Consider the following 17,396-nt stretch of genomic DNA (forward strand, 5'->3'; position numbering starts at 1 on the left):
TAAAGTTTACACTTCTGCATTCCTTACTTGTGCAGAGCTTCCATTTGCTTCCTTGGGAGAGCTGGTCTGAGGAAGAGCGCTGCCTGCTTTTGCCATGATATGGATAGGATGTGGTTAGTGTAGGAGTCCCCTCATCCTTAAAGCTCCCTTATTGTAGTGAACTCATCGCTTCCTTGGGGAAGAGATTTTCAATCTGATTTTCAATCCCTTCTGTCAGGTTTGTCTTACTAGAGCTAGCAGTAAGGAAAAGGAAGGGAATGTGGGCACATCTGTTAGGGGACTGAGGTACAGGAAGCCTCTGCTGAGCTTGCCTGGTAATTTTTTGGTTATCATCTTCTCATGATGGAATATGAACATAGAAAAAACACAGAAGTTAATGTTTACTTTATAGACGCTTTATCGTCAAGCATAGAGACCTGACAGTTTCATGGTTAAGCGCCTGAAGTTGTTTTTGGCTTTGCAGTTGTTGAATTAATCACTGCAAAGCTAACTAATTGTGTACCTTTTAAAGCTTCCCTCCCTACTCTTGTAATGAAAGGGAGATATTTTGCTCTTCTGACTTTAGAGTTGGGCTATCCCATTAGCTACTAGCAGCAAGCTCTTCAGCTTTTACTGAGTTACCTCAGGAGTCATTCTAGTATATGGTGAATTTCCTTACTCATCCAGTTATTTATAGCCTTCAGTGCCCATGCTATAGAATGAGCAAAATGTTTTATAAAAGTGTTTTAAAAATACTTTTTACAGCTGTATAGAAAATGCTGGCTCTTTAATTCTGAGTTTACAGATGATACTATTGCTACTGTTTTGATTTGTGAGAGACATTATCTTGTCTTACTGAGATGTTTTGTAGCCAAAACTTAGAGTTTAAATGGATTTTTAAAAATTTTTTTTTCCTCCTTAAATATTAGACATGGACAAAAAAATGACAAGGTTCTCACCTTATAGTGAGCTGCAGGTCAGGGTTGATGGAACTGCAGCTAGTTAAACTCCTCGGTTTTAAAGAAAGATGAAAAAGTTGCTGCAAAGATTAGCTTCATTTCTGTCAACAGTTTTATTAAGGCAAAGACAGAATCAAAGGCTGAATGGACAAAGTTGGGATTTTTGCCATTTGGTTATTTTTTTCTGAGGCTGTGTAAGCTTTTTTCTTTTAAATAAAAAAATTAATGTAGAATTGAGTGTTTCCCACAGGAGAACCTTCCCAGATTTAGCATAAAGAAAGTGCATTTTAATTCAAAGACACTGGTACATTTCTTACAGCTTTGAAAGCAGTAATCCAACAGGTATATAAAGCTCTAATGATAAATATGACGATATTTTATATCTACTCATGTTAAAATACATGGTTTATTTTAGTGCATGTTTAGAATAATACTATTTATTTAAGATACCAAATTTATTCTTCATTTTAAAGACAAGTCGTGGCTTCTCCATTTGCTTTTTTTATGTCAGCTGGCTCATTTCAACTCAAAGGTTTCACTTCAAGAACTTTTAATAATTTACAAAGAATCTCTGATTGCAGTTGGAAATCTTGTATATATAACTAAACTAACAAGTCTGTTTATTGTATGGGAGAGGCTCTAGCGATTTTATTTATCTTAGGGTCCACATTATTGGAAGGCAGAACTAATGACAGTGAATCATGCACCCTGTATATTAATGCAGTCCACTTTCAGCTCTATATAAATAGTATTGTAAATACACACCTGCAGAGTGTCTGCAGTTACATGGCCATGACACAGAGTGCCTCTGTGCTCTCCGAGTATATATCCAGTGTATGTCTCTGCGTGTGTCACATCGTGCTAGCCCAGGCAGCATACTACAGCTGCTGTTCCTCTCCAGGAGGTGTCTGTAAAATGAACACTTGCAACCCCAAAATTCTGGGGTGGCTTTAAGCAGAACACATGGGTGTACTGTAACTCGGTCTTTCCATACCTGCCCATTCCCTGCACAGGGCTAGCTGCACAAGATGAGCTGGGTGTCAGTCCGGAATGTAGAAGGTCCTCTGAGAAGGGCAGAAGATAAGGTGTGACATCAGTAACTGGGAGCTTTCTTGGCTTCCCAAGGAGAGATGTAGTGAAGAATTAGTCAGCAAAAGCCATTATTTCTACAAAAAGTCTAAAAATGTGGCAACTACACTAGCAGCAGGGTAATTTTCATTAAATTAATGAAAATTTATGTAGCAGGGCCCTCATCCCAAATTTTCCTTTATTTCAGCAAACAGCCCTGGCAATGCCATCATCTCCTGTGGTGTTTGCATAGACATATCCAGGGTAGCTTGAAATATAAATACGAGTTGCTGGTTGCCTGGGGTGGCTGAGGCTCCTTCCCTCTGCTGCACCTTGGAGCCTCTTCGAGCCCGTGGTAGAAATCCTGGGCTGCTCCAGTCCATGCCCCAATTCCTCCGTCGGGCTGGAGAGGCTGCTGGTTCAGGGGAGACCAGCGTGTCCCCTGGCCACCTCCGCGGGGGTGGCTCTGCACCCTGAGCTGTGCCTGCCCCTCTGTGCTGTCCCTGCAGCGTCCTTGGAACAGCTCCGGCTGGCTCCATCCCGGGGACGCTCCTTTGGGTTTGCCAGGGGCAGCTACGGCACGGCCGGGAGCAGGAATTGGAGCTGGGATGGGAGCAGGACCGGGAGCAGGGATGGGAGCAGGGATGGGAGCAGGGCCAGGAGCAGGGATGGGAGCAGGGATGGGAGCAGAACCGGGAGCAGGGATGGGAGCAGGGCCGGGAGCAGGTATGGGAGCAGGGATGGGAGCAGGGATGGGAGCAGGGATGGGAGCAGGACCGGGAGCAGGGATGGGAGCAGGGATTGGAGCAGGGCCAGGAGCAGGGATAGGAGTACAGCTGGGAGCTGGATGCTCGGGCGCCTGCTGGATGTGCCAAGTGGGGCGAGTGCTGGGTTTGGGGCCCCCATCCCCTCTGCAGCAGGGCGTGCAGGTGGACCCCACGTTTTGGGCTGCAGTTGCTGATGTCCGTGGTGTCCCTGGGGAGGGAGAGGAGCCCTTGTCTAGTACCCAGAGTGCTGGAGGGCAGGAGGGAGAAAGGAATCTCCTTTTTAAAAGGAGTTGTTTTTTTTTCTCACCCCTGTTCTTTATTCATAAACCTAACGCAGTTTCACAATTCCCAGACATGTAAAGCTGCAGGGCTTTTTTTGTTTTGTTTAAATCTTTCTGAACCAGCCAAATTTTTGAGGTTGGCACGAGGTGCAGCCAGTACCATGGCCTTCCAGGGCTTGCTTGGTCTAGAAGTCTGCAGATGTTTTCTGCTGGATCTGAATCTTAATGAACAAAAAAGATTTTGGCGTCCTTATTTATTTATTTTCAAGGGGAAAATGTGGTTTAAAACGTTGATAATTATGTTTTACATGAACTACTCAGACTTTATGTGACTGTATGGGAAAATGAATGCTCATCAATTTAAAAAAAATTCTTTATTCATAAAGCATTCATATTTAAAGTGATCTGGTTTTTTTTTCTCCTCCTCTCCTTAATGAAAACAGGGTTTGAGGAGTATTATAAATAATTATGTTTTTTAATTACATAGAGTTCTGCATCAGAGTTCCTGAAGACGGCCCACTGTGATCCTCGGGTGAAAATACCAGGGCTTTTCAAAAGCTTTATAATTATCTGTTCTCACTGCTCCTCTCTTCGCAATACACACATAGTTACTGAAAAAAGGAGAAAAAAACAATATTCCAGGAGGGATCCACCTACACATGTGCATAGGTCAGGCACATACATCTCATTCAGAATGATGATTTTTTTTTGCAGCCGTCAGGTAGTACTTCCCAGCTTGTGTGCTCTTTCGGAGGGAATACTTATCGCAAAGCTGCAGCGCATTTTAATCAAGGTTCCCAGAGTAGTTTACAAGCAGTAATTGCCTCTTAAGGACAGGATGAAGTATTATACCCATTGTACTGATGGGTGAGCTAGGGCACAGGGAATCTAAGTAAGTGCAGTGTTCGTGAGCCAGTGGCAAAGCTGTGATCAGAGCTTTGGTGCCTTCACTCCTGGTGCTGCTAAGACACCTCCCCTTCAACCCACCAGTTTTCCTTTCTTAAATCAAAAAAAGTCAGACTTTGACATCTTTTATTACATGTTATATGGGAAATGCTGTACTTGGTCTGAAGTAGAAGTAAACCTGTGTGAATGCGCTCTTGTTTTATGTGAAGTGTGAGGGCCCTTGTGGCATGATTTCCCTTGAATTCTGAACCTTAGGCTTTTCCGCTGTGTTCCATGGCTCCGGTAAGCCACTGGATCATCCCCAAAATAGCTCCCGTGGCGTCTGTTACTGATGTATCACTGCGCCGTGAATGACAGAAAGAATTCCACTTTTCAGCACAACAGTTCACTTGCTAAGTGATTCCCCAGCATGATACATGCTGTGTCTTGTGTTTAATTATCTTTTAATTATCAAAGCAGTAATGAAGTTGTGCATAAGAAGTGTATGGATCAATAAAAATAACTAAAAATTATGAAGGAGCTGACAGGCAGAGTCCAGCTGTTCTTTGGATGTTACTTTCCATTTTTCTGAAAAGCTTTTGTCTTTTTCTTAAGAACAACATCAGAAAAAAGGATTGAAGTTTTTATTGGTTATTCCTAGCTGCTGATGACCATGCATACATTCTCAGTGCTTTGCGAGAGGTGGTGTGAGTGCTAATGAAAGTTTGTATTGGAGTAGTCCCTAAGAATATGATCATTGTTACAAATTTATTTACACCATGAAAGATTTCCTGTCCTAAAAAATCTGCCAGCAAATGTCATAATCCTGAGTGGGTAGAACCACATAGTGTAGATGGTTCTGAGCCCCTTTCACAATTGTATCATTTATTTAACTGTCTATCTTTAGAATTTGGAGGCTCCCCTTTGGTTTCAGAGGCATGCTGAAACTCTCGCGCTGCATACATGGTGAGGGCAGTAAAATACCTGAGTGCTCGCTTGCCTTTAACTACTAAATAATGTGGTTGCACATGACACAACAAGAACAGAGGTATAATCCTGCCCTGTGAAGCAGGTCACATGTTTCAAGTTCTCTCTGTAATGTATGCAAAGTAGCTGCTTAAATCATTATGAGTGTGTAAATCACCATCTTCATAAACAATACCATCAAGGTACAGTCAGGCAACATGTCTCTTATGGGTTGACTGGAGCTGGAATTTCTTTCAGATGTTGAGGAGGTACGTCAGTGTATGTGAAGCAGATCTGTTGCTGCAGTGTGGTCTCTGCAATGTTTTGGATTTCTAAGATGAATATGGTTTAGGCTGTCTTCTTCACATTGAAGTGCAGTGAAAGGAGGAGGACGTGAATGAGGCAAATGGAGCAGCTTGTATGATTCAAGGCTTCCATGAAAAATTTGCTCCTTCTTTTTCCTCTGGCTTTTTAAGTCACACAACTGATACCCATTTATTTCTCTGCACAAGTTTAGTAAGTATTTGAAACTCCTGTTCCTATGTCTGTTGTGCATTTGGGAGGAAAAGATGTGTTGACTGGTGTTTGAGAATCCTATCTTCTGTTTTAACCATCATTTCCCTGTATGGGTTATGACACTGTTTTTTCTGTTTTTCTTTAACATTCCGATGTACTTTCTGTAACTCCTGAGTAACACTCCACACCTCTTTAACGCAAAGCTGACTAGTTTAGTGCTGAGTGAAACTGAAAGCAAGACTAATCTTAAGAATGCTGCTGTACTTCTGCATAAAGTATAAATACGTGCCATTATCATTATTATTTATTTGTCATTGTTATTGTTATTGGAGCTTGTATTTTCTTGGGGGAGAGAAGTAGGTGCACTGTATCATCACCTCCCCACCCCCAAATGTTGTATTTTGAATCACTTTAAATAATTGTTTGGGTTGTCTTTATTACAGTGAATCATGTCTTTTAATATCTGTTTTAAGCACACCTGCGGTGAGTTCATAGTAAGGCAATGGAACCTTCTTTGATTTGCCATCATGTAGGACTTTTGCAACATGCAAAGTGCCCCTGGTTTATAAATACAGATAGACCTTCTGTGCTGAAATCCTTTCACACATTTGAGGAAATGTGTATGGGTCAGATAGTTCAGCTTAAAACGTGAATGCAGAGATGGTAACTCCATAAACGCAGTGTATTCTCCTTTTGTTCTGAGATAGTCTGTCTCACAGTTACAATTATTCGACATGAATTTCAGAAGAAATACCAGTGAAATGGCACTGGCAGAAGCAGAGATACAACTAAAGATGCTGGCAGCGGCAGTCTGGTCTGTAGGTGCTAGTGGAACATCGGTTTTTCTACTTCCTGTATCTGTGCTGTGTCCTTTGGTGGTGGGAAGAAAAACACCAGCAGCACTCATCAACTTTCAGCACATGTGGAGACAAAGCTAAAGAGCAGTGGCATCCCCAGTGCATTGGCAATTTGCTGGGAGCCTGCGGGCTGCATCTCATTTACATTAAAAATGCGGAGATCGCTCCTGCCTTTATCTTGACCGGGGGGACGTGGCTGGTATGGCAGCAGGCCCATTACCGCTGCCTTTACCTGGGTCCCCGTGGGCCGGGGTCAGCTGGAGCGCCGCGGGACGAGACGCGGCCCTGCCGGGGCCCAGCGCCGGCTCCCCGGGCTGCGGGCTGGGGCCCGGGACCCTCCGCTGGGCGGGTCCGTGCCACGGCTTCGCCATCCAGGCCTGGATGAAGCGCTCCTCGGCGGAGCGAGGAGCTGCTGCTCTGCTCTCTCTGGGGCTCTACGGAGGGCTGGGGGAGCCAGTGCCCCGCACAGAAACCCTTTTGTGTGTTTTTGAACCAGTTTGGTAATGAAAGACAAATTAAAAAAAAAAAAGACTGCCCCCCCCCCCCCCCAACCCGCTTGTGCCTTTCAATAGAGATAACTGTTATCTCTTATAAAAGTCTACATAAGTGTAAGTAATTGCCTGCACTTGGCTCTGGTACAGTGGAAAAGCTGTGATCAGCAAACCCGCATTGTACTGGGCATGTAAGGGGAAGTTATTGGATGATACGGGACGTGTTGGCTTTAATGCCTGTCCTGCCTCCCCTGCCTTGTTTACTTTCTTTGCAAGTCTTTTCAAGGCTTAAAACAGTGCTTAGGGAATGGGCGGAGGGTACCGCGCTGACTTCGAGCGACTAAAGTTTTCTTGGAATCGCCCTTAAAAGAAAATAAATCGGAGCCCGTCTGTGCTGCGGCGTCAGTCCGGCAGCCTTTGTTCAGCGCTGAAGCTGTGGGTGCGTGTCGTGAACGAGCATCCCCGGGAAGCGCCGGCGGGCACGGGCCGCGCAGGGACGGGACGGAGCGGGGCTGCCCTTCCCGCCCGGCCCGGCAGCAGCGCGGCCGGCCGGAGCTGCAGGCGCCGTGTCCGTGTGTCCCCGTGTCCGTGTGTCCCCGTGTCCCCGTGTCCCCGTGTCCGTGTGTCCGTGTGTCGGGGCTGCGCGGCTCGCTGCGGGTCACGTTTGCAGTCGCATGCAGCGCTGCGCCGCGCAGCCGCCCCTCGCGTGTGTCCGTGTCCGTGTGCCAGCGCTGGCTCCCTTATCGCAGGAAGCGTTGCGGAAAGCGGTTGCTCCCTCTCTCTCTGCCCGGTTCCCAGAATTGCGGTGATTAACCATTCTTCCCCCGCGCTGTCACTGAAGTGCTGGGCAGAAAACAGCAGTCGCGCGTGTCCCGCTCCAGCTTCAGGACAGTCCTCTCTCCTTTTCTCGGTCTCTTTCTCTCTCTTTCCCCCTCCCTTCCCCACGCCTCTTCCCCAATAAACCTAGATGAAGCCATTAGAATGGATATAGTCTCTTTTTGTTTTTGTCCTTCCTTCTGAATGCTTTTACATACGCCTATATACATGAGACAACATTTTTAAATACTGTGTATATATGTATTAAAAATAATACACGTATATGTATATACACATAAATTCCAAAATTCTAGTCCGCATTCAGTAGTGATAAGCCTGAAGCAAGAACATCTTTTGCTGTTCATGGGCTGACCCTTTCAGGGACATACTTCGAAATCCACTTTGTTGTCCACATTTTATGCGCACTTTATTGTAAGGAGGATCTAAGTCCAGTCATTTTGCATGGAAAAAAACCTTGAAACCCAACAGTCTAGACTGAAAGGGAGATACCAGGATAAATAATTTTTTTCATTAAATCATCTTGGAATTGACTTGTGATATTTCATTTAAAAATCCCATCTTGAATGGTATATCATACTTGTACTATTAAAAGCCCATAGAGCGGAGGTCTTAAGACCTTTGCATGCTCAGATACTGTGTAGTATCTCAATATATAAAATGAGTATGCCAAGAAGCCCAGAGACTAGCATTCCCTTTTGGAAAGTTAATCCTTTAATATATTTGTTTCCAGATTGTGGTCTGCAGACACATATAATCATGGTATGATACTGATCTGCAGTATCATATCATCCATTTAGGGATTTTAATTTAAAGTTTGGTGTGAAGGCTGCATAGTTGTTCCCTGTTATGTTTGAAGTTTGACAGTGGTCCACGATACAAAAATTTAGGAATGTTCATTCAGGAGGATTAAGAGTCCTAGATCATTACATTTTGCTTTCATTTCATCCTGTAATTTTTTTCCTCCACTTTCAAACATGATTAAAACCAATGAGAAAGGAAATATTTGAAGTGATTTGCAAAGTTATTTGATTTTTATAAAATTACGTGGTGTGATGTGCTGTATGTGCCAAACTACAGACAGACTTTCAGCTCCTAAACTAAGTACACTTTTTTTGTTCTGGTTTAAGCCCATTGAGAATTCTGCCAGTTAGGTTTTTCTCTTCTGTGATCATCTCGCGCATAATAGTCTGATGTTGCAGATACTTGCAGGAGCATAGCAAAACTGGTAGCATCATGTATGTGGTTTGATTTTTAATTTATAGTATATTAAAGCATATTTCTATCCTGAAAGATGTTATATGAAACAACTGCAGTATATATTAAGACAGTCGCTGGACTCCTCACTAATCTAATATGAAAAACCAAGGTACATAATAATTAATGCTTAGGGATAAGAAAGGTTTCCTTTAAAATAGAGAAACCTGTATTTAAAAGAAAACAGACTTAAATGTATACCTTTTAAAATAGGACTTTTGGATTTTGATCAGTGCTAAGGTATAAGTCCACACAGCTTTGTGTACTGCTTGGTTGTGTTTATATACACCTATTGGCTGCCAAAGTTTTAAGTAATGTCCCACCACAATACTGGTGGAAATGGCAATCTAAACACCTGGGACCAGTTTGTGGAAGTGACTGAACTGGCTTCTGCCAGAGGCTTCCTATGCTGGTGCAGTGACACTGTTTTCTCCATTTTACATTCTGCTCAGTGACTCTCACTTTCAAAACTAAGATTACTGGAAACAAAAAAAGAAAGGCAACAGCAAACTTATTTATTGTACGGAATAAACTTATTCAAACTTATCCATTCTAAGGATGAGAATAAAGTGTGCAATAAAGGTTTATTACCTCTAAAGGTGATAAACCAAAACAATTGGATGAACAATGCACAGTAACTAACTCACATGTAATTCTTTGTTTAAATCAGTTTTTAATGCAAAACAGGTTTTGTACATGCCTTTTTTCTTCCTTCCTGCATACCTCAGGCATCATTGAACTGACGAGCAATACTTAAAAGAGATTTTTTAATGATTCTTAATATCATTCCAGCTTTCATAAACCATAAAGAAACTTTCTTATCTAGTATTTATGAAACATGGAATGAAATCTGCACTATGTATCAACTTAAAACCACATGTAAACACAAAAGATGATGTTGAGCTGTGTAACTGTTTGGTTAAGAGCATATAGCTACAACAAACACAAGTCACTGTCCAGAGAAAGACTCCTTCTTTTGATAAAGTGACTACATTTTAATAATTATTTCCTGAGTTCTCCCTTTTCAGTGAAAGCATATGTAACTTCTTTTAACTTTATTGAATGTGTACCTTGATGTTTGTGGCCTGCCAGTTTAAATCACAGTTAGAACCAGTGATGTGTAAGTTGCTGTTACTTACATTAATAAAAATTTATATTAATGTAAGTAACCATCAGTGCAGATAGCGCAGTGAATATGAATTATGTTATGTACTTGTTTCTCTTTACTTTCTGAGGTATTTGGCAAAAAATCATTATTTCTTGAAATCGGTAATGTGTTGCATTTATTGGATAGTGCATGGCTGAAACGGAAGCTCCGTTTTCAGATTACCTAAATATTTTTGTATTTTCCAAATATCCCCTAGCTGAGATATTGTGTTAAGAGAAGTTCACAGTATGTAGTTCATAGTACAGTCTTCCTTCTTTAGTCTAAAATCCTGAGCAGATTTTCTATCCTGATCTTCAAATGCCGGGACTTTTGGAGAGTCAGCCACAGTTAGTTATGTAACACGAGAGAAAATGCCAGGGGGGATTGGGTCCAGAGATTGGAGTTCTTAATATCTTGAGCAAAGGCTGTGGAAATAAGGATATACGTTTATGTTAATTTATTACAGTGCATTAAGACAATAAGATCAAACCTAGAAGACCTCTTGTAATTAATCATGGCTTTGCTGGAATAGTATCTACCTCCAACTTCTCCAGTGCCTCTTGTGATAAAGGCTGGAAGATTCTGTGGGGCTGAGTGACCAGTGCTTTGTGCTCAGTCTACTCACAGGGTATAAAACAGTGCCAGACAAAGATCCTGCACTACCAAGAACAAGTATTCAGCTGAGAGCTACTAACAAAACAGAAACAAAACAGAAACAACAACAACAACAACCCAGCCCAAACCAAAGTTGTCACAGCTGTGTCCTTTTAAGGTCAACACCAAAAAGACTCTCGTCAAGTTGACAGAGGGAGATGACTTACTGATGTAACCCAAGGCAAAAGAGATAAGCAATAAAAATAGTGTTACATTTCTGTTTGATGGAGTGACTTCTCCTGACAGCTTACAGAGAGAACCAAGCAGAGAAATGCACCATGTCAGTTACTATGACAGTGAAGCTGATAAATCACATAGAAATTTGATTGTGCCAATTCCACTGGGTTTTGGAGCCTGAATTTTGCTATATTTAATAAGGGCTTACGTAAAGTCATCAAAATATGCTAGACTTTAATTTCACTGAAATAAATCTCCTTTCTACCAGGTAAAAAGGTAAATATAGTTTATTTCTAATAGTGCTCTTGTTTTAGTATTCATGTGTGGACATAAGGAAACAAAAATTGATTAGACTTACAGCATTCAAGTAGTCTTGTTATTTTGTAGAAATAAACTGCTTTTCCAATGTGAATTCCTGTCTAACACAGCGTACCAAGCTCTAGCCGGAGCATAGCTTCTGCTGTGTAATATAAAATCTGAGTATCGTTCGTGTAGCTGACAGAAGTATAGTTTCAAAGCATTTTAATGACAAGGAGAGTATTATAATCCTCCTCTGCATGTTACTTAATGAATCAGTTTGCTTGCAATAATGGTTTTACTTTTCTGAAGACACTGCCTATATTTTCTGCCAGATAATTTTCTGCTGAAATATTCTTTTCCTTCCCTCTCTCTTCTTTCAAAAAGACGTTTTAATCATTCCTTCCTTTAAGGCCTGGCTTATTTCTGTTCCCCTGCTCTGTCAGGGATGGCTTTGTGTTCCCTGTGTGCTGGCAAGGTGGGCTGCAGGTGGGCAGGAGCCATGAGCCAGGCCAGGAGCGTGGCCCTGCCCCAGGACCCTCAGTATGGTCACCTGCCCTGTCATCCTTCTGGGTGAAGAGTAGGTGCTGCTTTGGTTTGGAGGTTTTTCAGGTGTGTGTGACTCTTTCCTGGCTTGTTCCTAGTGCTGGTTGCATTTGCAAAGGCAGATAAGGAGATGGGAGCTGGGCTGTCCAGAGGAGAAGCGAGCTCCTTTACTCCGAGCCTGAGTTGCCACTGCCAGGCACAGTCTGACTGTCCCCCCAGCCCCGGTGTGAGCAGGGCATTTTTGGCCAGTGGGTGCAGGGAGAGGGCAGGGCCGGGCCTGCAGACAGTGGTGAAGGGATGGGCAGCGTCCCTTCAGGTCCAGTAGGGCTTAAGCCCATCATAAAATGGCACGTTTGGATTCTGGATCCTGGATCTGCCCGTGGCGCCCTCTCCTTGACTGCTCTGCTCCTGATGAGAAATGTAACAAAGCTTTCCTTTGAACTTTGTTGGGGTTGTCCTCTGTGTGCTTAGTGGTGGAAATCTTAAGTGTTTGCATTTTGTCAGAAGCAGAAGCAAAAATGTCACTATATTTAAGGGAGGAAAAGACCTTCATATGTTATGTCAGGCAGAAACAAAATGCTGGAAAGGACTGCCAAATCAAGGATTGTCCAAGGGCCCTGGTTCTAGCAGACAGTATGTACCATAAATAAATAAATGTTTGAATGCATTTCAGTGCAGCAGAAGGAAAAGCCATAGTAATGTATTGTGGAAGAAGAAGAAACTTGGAACAAATGGCCTGTTTACACAGCTGAACCAAAATAATATGTGAAGGTTGGTCAGGCCCAAATGAACCCCATAAAAAGCTTTTTAGGAATTCTGAGAGTTGCACTGGTCAGTTTGACCACACCAGACTTCTCTGTGTAGCCATCTCTGTTCTGGCACTGTGGATTATGTGAGAACAAGAGTGTTGCAACAATCTGGAGAAATGTGGTAGCTTCAAGAAGGAGCAGGGAGACAGGTAGTATTCTTTCCCCATTGAACTGGAGCAAAAGGTATATTTTCTTCAGTAGAGAGAGCAGCAGGTATCACCCATTACCTGTTTAGTTTCATCCAAAGAGATTAAGTTCAGTTGAAAACTGTAACACGCAGAATTTTAATGTTTTATGTTACCAAAGGGGGAAAAAAAAAAAAAAAAAGTTTTTTTTAGTCTCTATTGGATCTCTGCAGATTATATCTGTATCTGAGTCCTACTCAGACGTGGTGTACAATTTACTGAAAATAACTTTACCCATTTTTTTTCTCCACTTTTAAATGTAGCTCTGTTAGATTCTTCTGGCAAAGCAGTGTTGGCAACTCTGGGTGTGTCTTTTGTGTGAAACCCATGTAGAGGGCTTGAGAATTGCCTTCTCATTACATTTTTAATTACTAAACTGCCTTCAAAATACAAAAAGAATGTACAATGCCTGGTTGAGATATGGCACATAGAAGTGACTGCTAAGACAGTAGATAGAAAGGATGGCTTTTTTTCACAAAACATTTATAATGTTACAATAAATTCCTGCTGCTCAAGTAAGTAATACATATCTTGTATTTAGTTTGAATGCAGAAGATAGTATGTTTTTAAAGCTATTTGCCTTAAAGAGAATGCAGAAGGTCACTATGAAAATAAAAATATTTAAACAAACATGATAGAGACAAAGAGTAACTTTCACCCCAACTGCTTTTGAGGAAACGGTGCCTTTGGCATGTATATTCTTAAGGCACAGTGGTAAGGCTGTGCATACCCTGAAAAGTGGATTTGTTTATGTTGTCTTGAAGTTCTGTGGGAATTGTGAGCAATGGGTAACTCTTTGAACATCACCCACAGTATGTAATCCTTTTTATGAAGTGACCCACCTTTATCCTAAAATTAGGTAGAGTTTTTTGCCTTGACAGCGTCTGGTGGAAGGATGTTTCATAGCCTCACTGCTTTGTCAGTTAAAACCCTTCCTTCTCATTTCCAGCCCAAAGTTAATCATGGCTAGTCTATTTGTTCTTATGCCAACTGGATCCTAAGCTTTTCCCTCCCTAATGTTTACCTGCTGCTAGCAATTGTGTTTCTAGTCTAAATGAGCTGCACTTCACATGTTCATAAAGAGAAGAGCTGTATCTTCCACATTTTCATTAAAATGAATCTTTCTTGAACACTTTTCAGTGGTTTTCTTAGTGCAGTATCATCTGTGACACCATTACTTACCTGTATATGCTCAAACTTTTGCCTGGGACATAAGGCCTTTTAAAGTGTGGTTTGGACTGGTTTATATTTGTTGTCTACTACTGTGTTCTCTTCTTTCTTTTTTTCCTCTGCAATCCCTGTTAAGAAAGTGTGTGGTATTTTTATTTCACAGAGCTTGCACTCTTCCCTACTAGTTTTCATTCCCCCTTTCAGTACAATTTTCAGTAGTTTTCTGTAGATCTCTGTACTTCTCTAGATTGAAGATACCATAAAACTTTTGTTATCATTCTGGTTCCTTAGTATTTTCTGTATAAACACTTGAGTATTTTTCTTGTTAGCTCATCTGTGATGCAGCTGTTTGAAATGAGACTTTTAGACCCTGATGGAGTAGTTCAAATGGAAAGAAGTGACTTGAGAATATTGTAGAAGAGTTTCAGTCTCTACTTTGTCATTTTGCCTCAAGGCCAGGCTCACTTCTTGATGAGTGTTACAAAAACAGTGTAAACATAGCTGTGATATGGCTGTTTTGGAGTGGGAGTGATTAGTGTATAATGTTGATTTTCTATGGACACAAAGGAAATTACGAGACCATTTTTACTTGCCTAACCATAGGTCTGCCTCTCCTATTTTAATCATCTACTATTCTATTTAAGGAGAAAAAGAAAATAATGAAAAAATGGCTTTATAAACTAGAGCAGAGAGTGTCTCTTCAGTATTGCTGAAAGGTGGAGTGCTTGTAGGAAGCACAAGCCAGCGCTGAGCAGTTGCTGATTCTTTCCAGCAGACCAGACTCTGCAATTCTAATCTGCTGGGTGGCGCATGTTGCGTTTTGTCTGTTCGCTTGAGTTTCTACTGATGGAGTCCAAAAGGCTCAGGAGAATGGTGCCAAACCAGACTTTCTGACGCGTAGTCGGGATGTTGCCAGAGTGAGCATTTGGAGCTGGGAGCTGCAGAAGAGTATCCCACAGTTGGGATGCACCCACGATCTGATGTTGGATTTTTCTCGTGTAGCAAAGCAAACAAAGTGCCAGGCTGTCTGCCTCAGAAATGCTGAGTGTTGCCACAGTATCTTATGCTGATAGACTGTTGTTGATTAATCTTTTGAGTATTTGAGAATTCATTTTCTATCAGTGCATTGTAATAATTTTCTTACTTTAATGTTTGTATATTTATAATTACAGGAAGCAGTTTAATGGACAGTGAGAAGTGCCTGATGCTCTCACCTGTCTTCACTGTTTCCAGCTTGCACAGCATTGCTGTGGCAGTGTGAGCTTGCACATGGTCTTCCTTTTGGTCATCTTGATGCCTAAACCATTGACACTTCCTCAGTTCTTAAACCCCAGTTACAGTGGTCACATGCCAGTTCCAGTACAGCCTAAGATGTATTTCATTTTTGCTGGGTTCAAAGATCAGATTTTCTTGTGATGTTTTGAATTCAGAGCAAAATGCAGGGATTTGCAGAAAATGATTAGCAGCTGGCTACCTGTATAAAGGACACAGGTTAACTTGAAGGGCCTGTGTGTACAAATTAATACATCTATTTGCCTGCCATGCAAACAAAACTCCCTGACTTCATGCACTCTTTCTTAAGTTGAAATAAAAGGTGGTATCTTTTCTGTTTTGGTAGATCTGTTAGAGTGAATGTAAATGAAATCAACAGTTACAGTAATATTCCTACGTTCCTATTGTTTCTATTACCCACATATGTCTTTAAAGAAAAGAAAAAAAGAAAACAGGACATTTCTTTAAATCTAAACAAATTTTAACTCTACCTGTGATGAGTGAAGCATGGGGTCTTTATTCCACTACCTCCAGTAGACCTGCTGTTTCTCAGTTTATATGATTTTCCTGTTGCTGATTTTAATGTTTTCTTAAAGTTTCTAATGTCCAGTCTCTCATGCATCCTCATTTTTTTCACCCAAATCTTACGTCTCATTCTTTTTTGTGTATCTTCAGTGATTTCCACTGGTGAATCCAGTCATGATTCAAATTGAAACATAATGACACATAAGGCATTGATATGTCAATCTGTTAGAAAGACACAAGGGAGATGATAATTTTCAGTAATTTTAGAGTCTATCAAGTGTGTGTATGTTGCCCAGCTTACAGTGTACTCGTGAATTACTCAAGTCCCCTTTAGCTCAGAGGCTGGTAGAGTTTTACGTAGATAAAGCCCAGGTTGGGCTTAAGGAGACACGTTCTTTTCTTCTGGGGTTTGCACTGCTGCCCACATCTGAGCTCGGGAAGCGAGAAGCAGCAGGTCAGTGCCTGGGTGGTGTTTCGGGCACACAGCACAGGCAGACAGACCTGCAGCCCTGCCGGTGCCGCCGGTGGTGTGGGAGCGTGTTGCTGCCACCTCCGTGCCTAACCTTTAATTATCCTTGAAGCTGTGAGTGTAATACAGACTTACTTGTGTAGCTGGCGTGAGACAAGCGTGCCATCTTGTGAGCAGGCAAAATGGGAACTGCATGTAGGTTCTCCTGTGGGCGAACGAAGCGTGAGGATTATGAGCGGAGCTGTTGGGTGTTTTTGTCTCAGACTCAAAGGAGATCCCGAGCTTCAACAACGTAGGGTATAATAGGATGGGAAATCAAATTGCTTCTTTAGATCTGGGAGTCAAAAAGAGTCATTATTTTTCAATTAATAGGCCAAGGCCTATCAAGATGATATGGGATTCAATGATAACAAGGTTATTTTTTTTTAAAGAGAGACTCGAGTCTGTGTTTGGTTTAATCAGTTCATTTTGATGCTGGAGAAGACCCAAGTACCATGTACTTCACAAATACATTGGTTTACTCCAGTCTCTGTTCTTTAGGTCATCATACAGGCATATGCTCATCTTGTTATTGACTTAAAATGATTGTATGAATGATTTGTGACATTAAGGTTTTTATCTGTAATCTCTGGCTGTTCTTATTAATCACAAGAAGAGAAGCAACAGCCAAATTATGAAGATAATTTCTAATTTCTCTCATGTATTCTTATTCTTTCAAAACATACTTCTTAACAAAAGAATTAAGAGATGCTTAAATTTAATTGGCTCTGATTTCATCTCTCTCTTCTTCAGAGGAAGGCATCTTTGCTGTATAAATCTGGTTGTACTAGATTTCAGGGGGTAAGAAATTTATAGCTAATACTAATCCCTAAAACATGACTACATCTATTGTGAAACATTCTCTACTGAATTGTCACAGGTTTGGGGTCCTGTATCAGTTAATCAAGTAATTTTAGAAGTTGGATTCTCTCCTGACTGTTAATGGTACAAAGATCACTTTTGCAGCCTTATGTCTTGTTGTTTATCAGATGAAACTGTTACAGGAGTAATTATTTGCTCTTTACTAGTCCCATTTTGTGAAGAATTTGCATGCTGATATGTGGATGAAACATTTATCTCTTGAGTTGTTTGAAAAAACAGTTGTGGATGTTCTGCAGCTATTCCTAGACTGAAAAATTAGAAGCAGCCCTCGCTTGGATTGATTGTCATGGGGAGAGCAAACAGCAACAGATTATTGATGGGCAGCAGCTAGATGAGGAGAATGACATGATCTGTACTCAGCCAA

General features: G+C 41.6%; 1 protein-coding gene across 4 annotated transcripts in view; it reads left to right on the forward strand.

Annotated features, from left to right (window-relative positions):
* Positions 1-17,396, forward strand: part of TRPS1 (transcriptional repressor GATA binding 1) — a 213,607-nt gene that overhangs the window by 13,256 nt on the left and 182,955 nt on the right. The gene's annotated exons all lie outside the window — the stretch shown is intronic.

Source organism: Prinia subflava, chromosome 1 (assembly GCF_021018805.1).
Source record: "Prinia subflava isolate CZ2003 ecotype Zambia chromosome 1, Cam_Psub_1.2, whole genome shotgun sequence".
In the NCBI taxonomy this organism is placed as follows: Eukaryota; Metazoa; Chordata; class Aves; order Passeriformes; family Cisticolidae; genus Prinia; species Prinia subflava.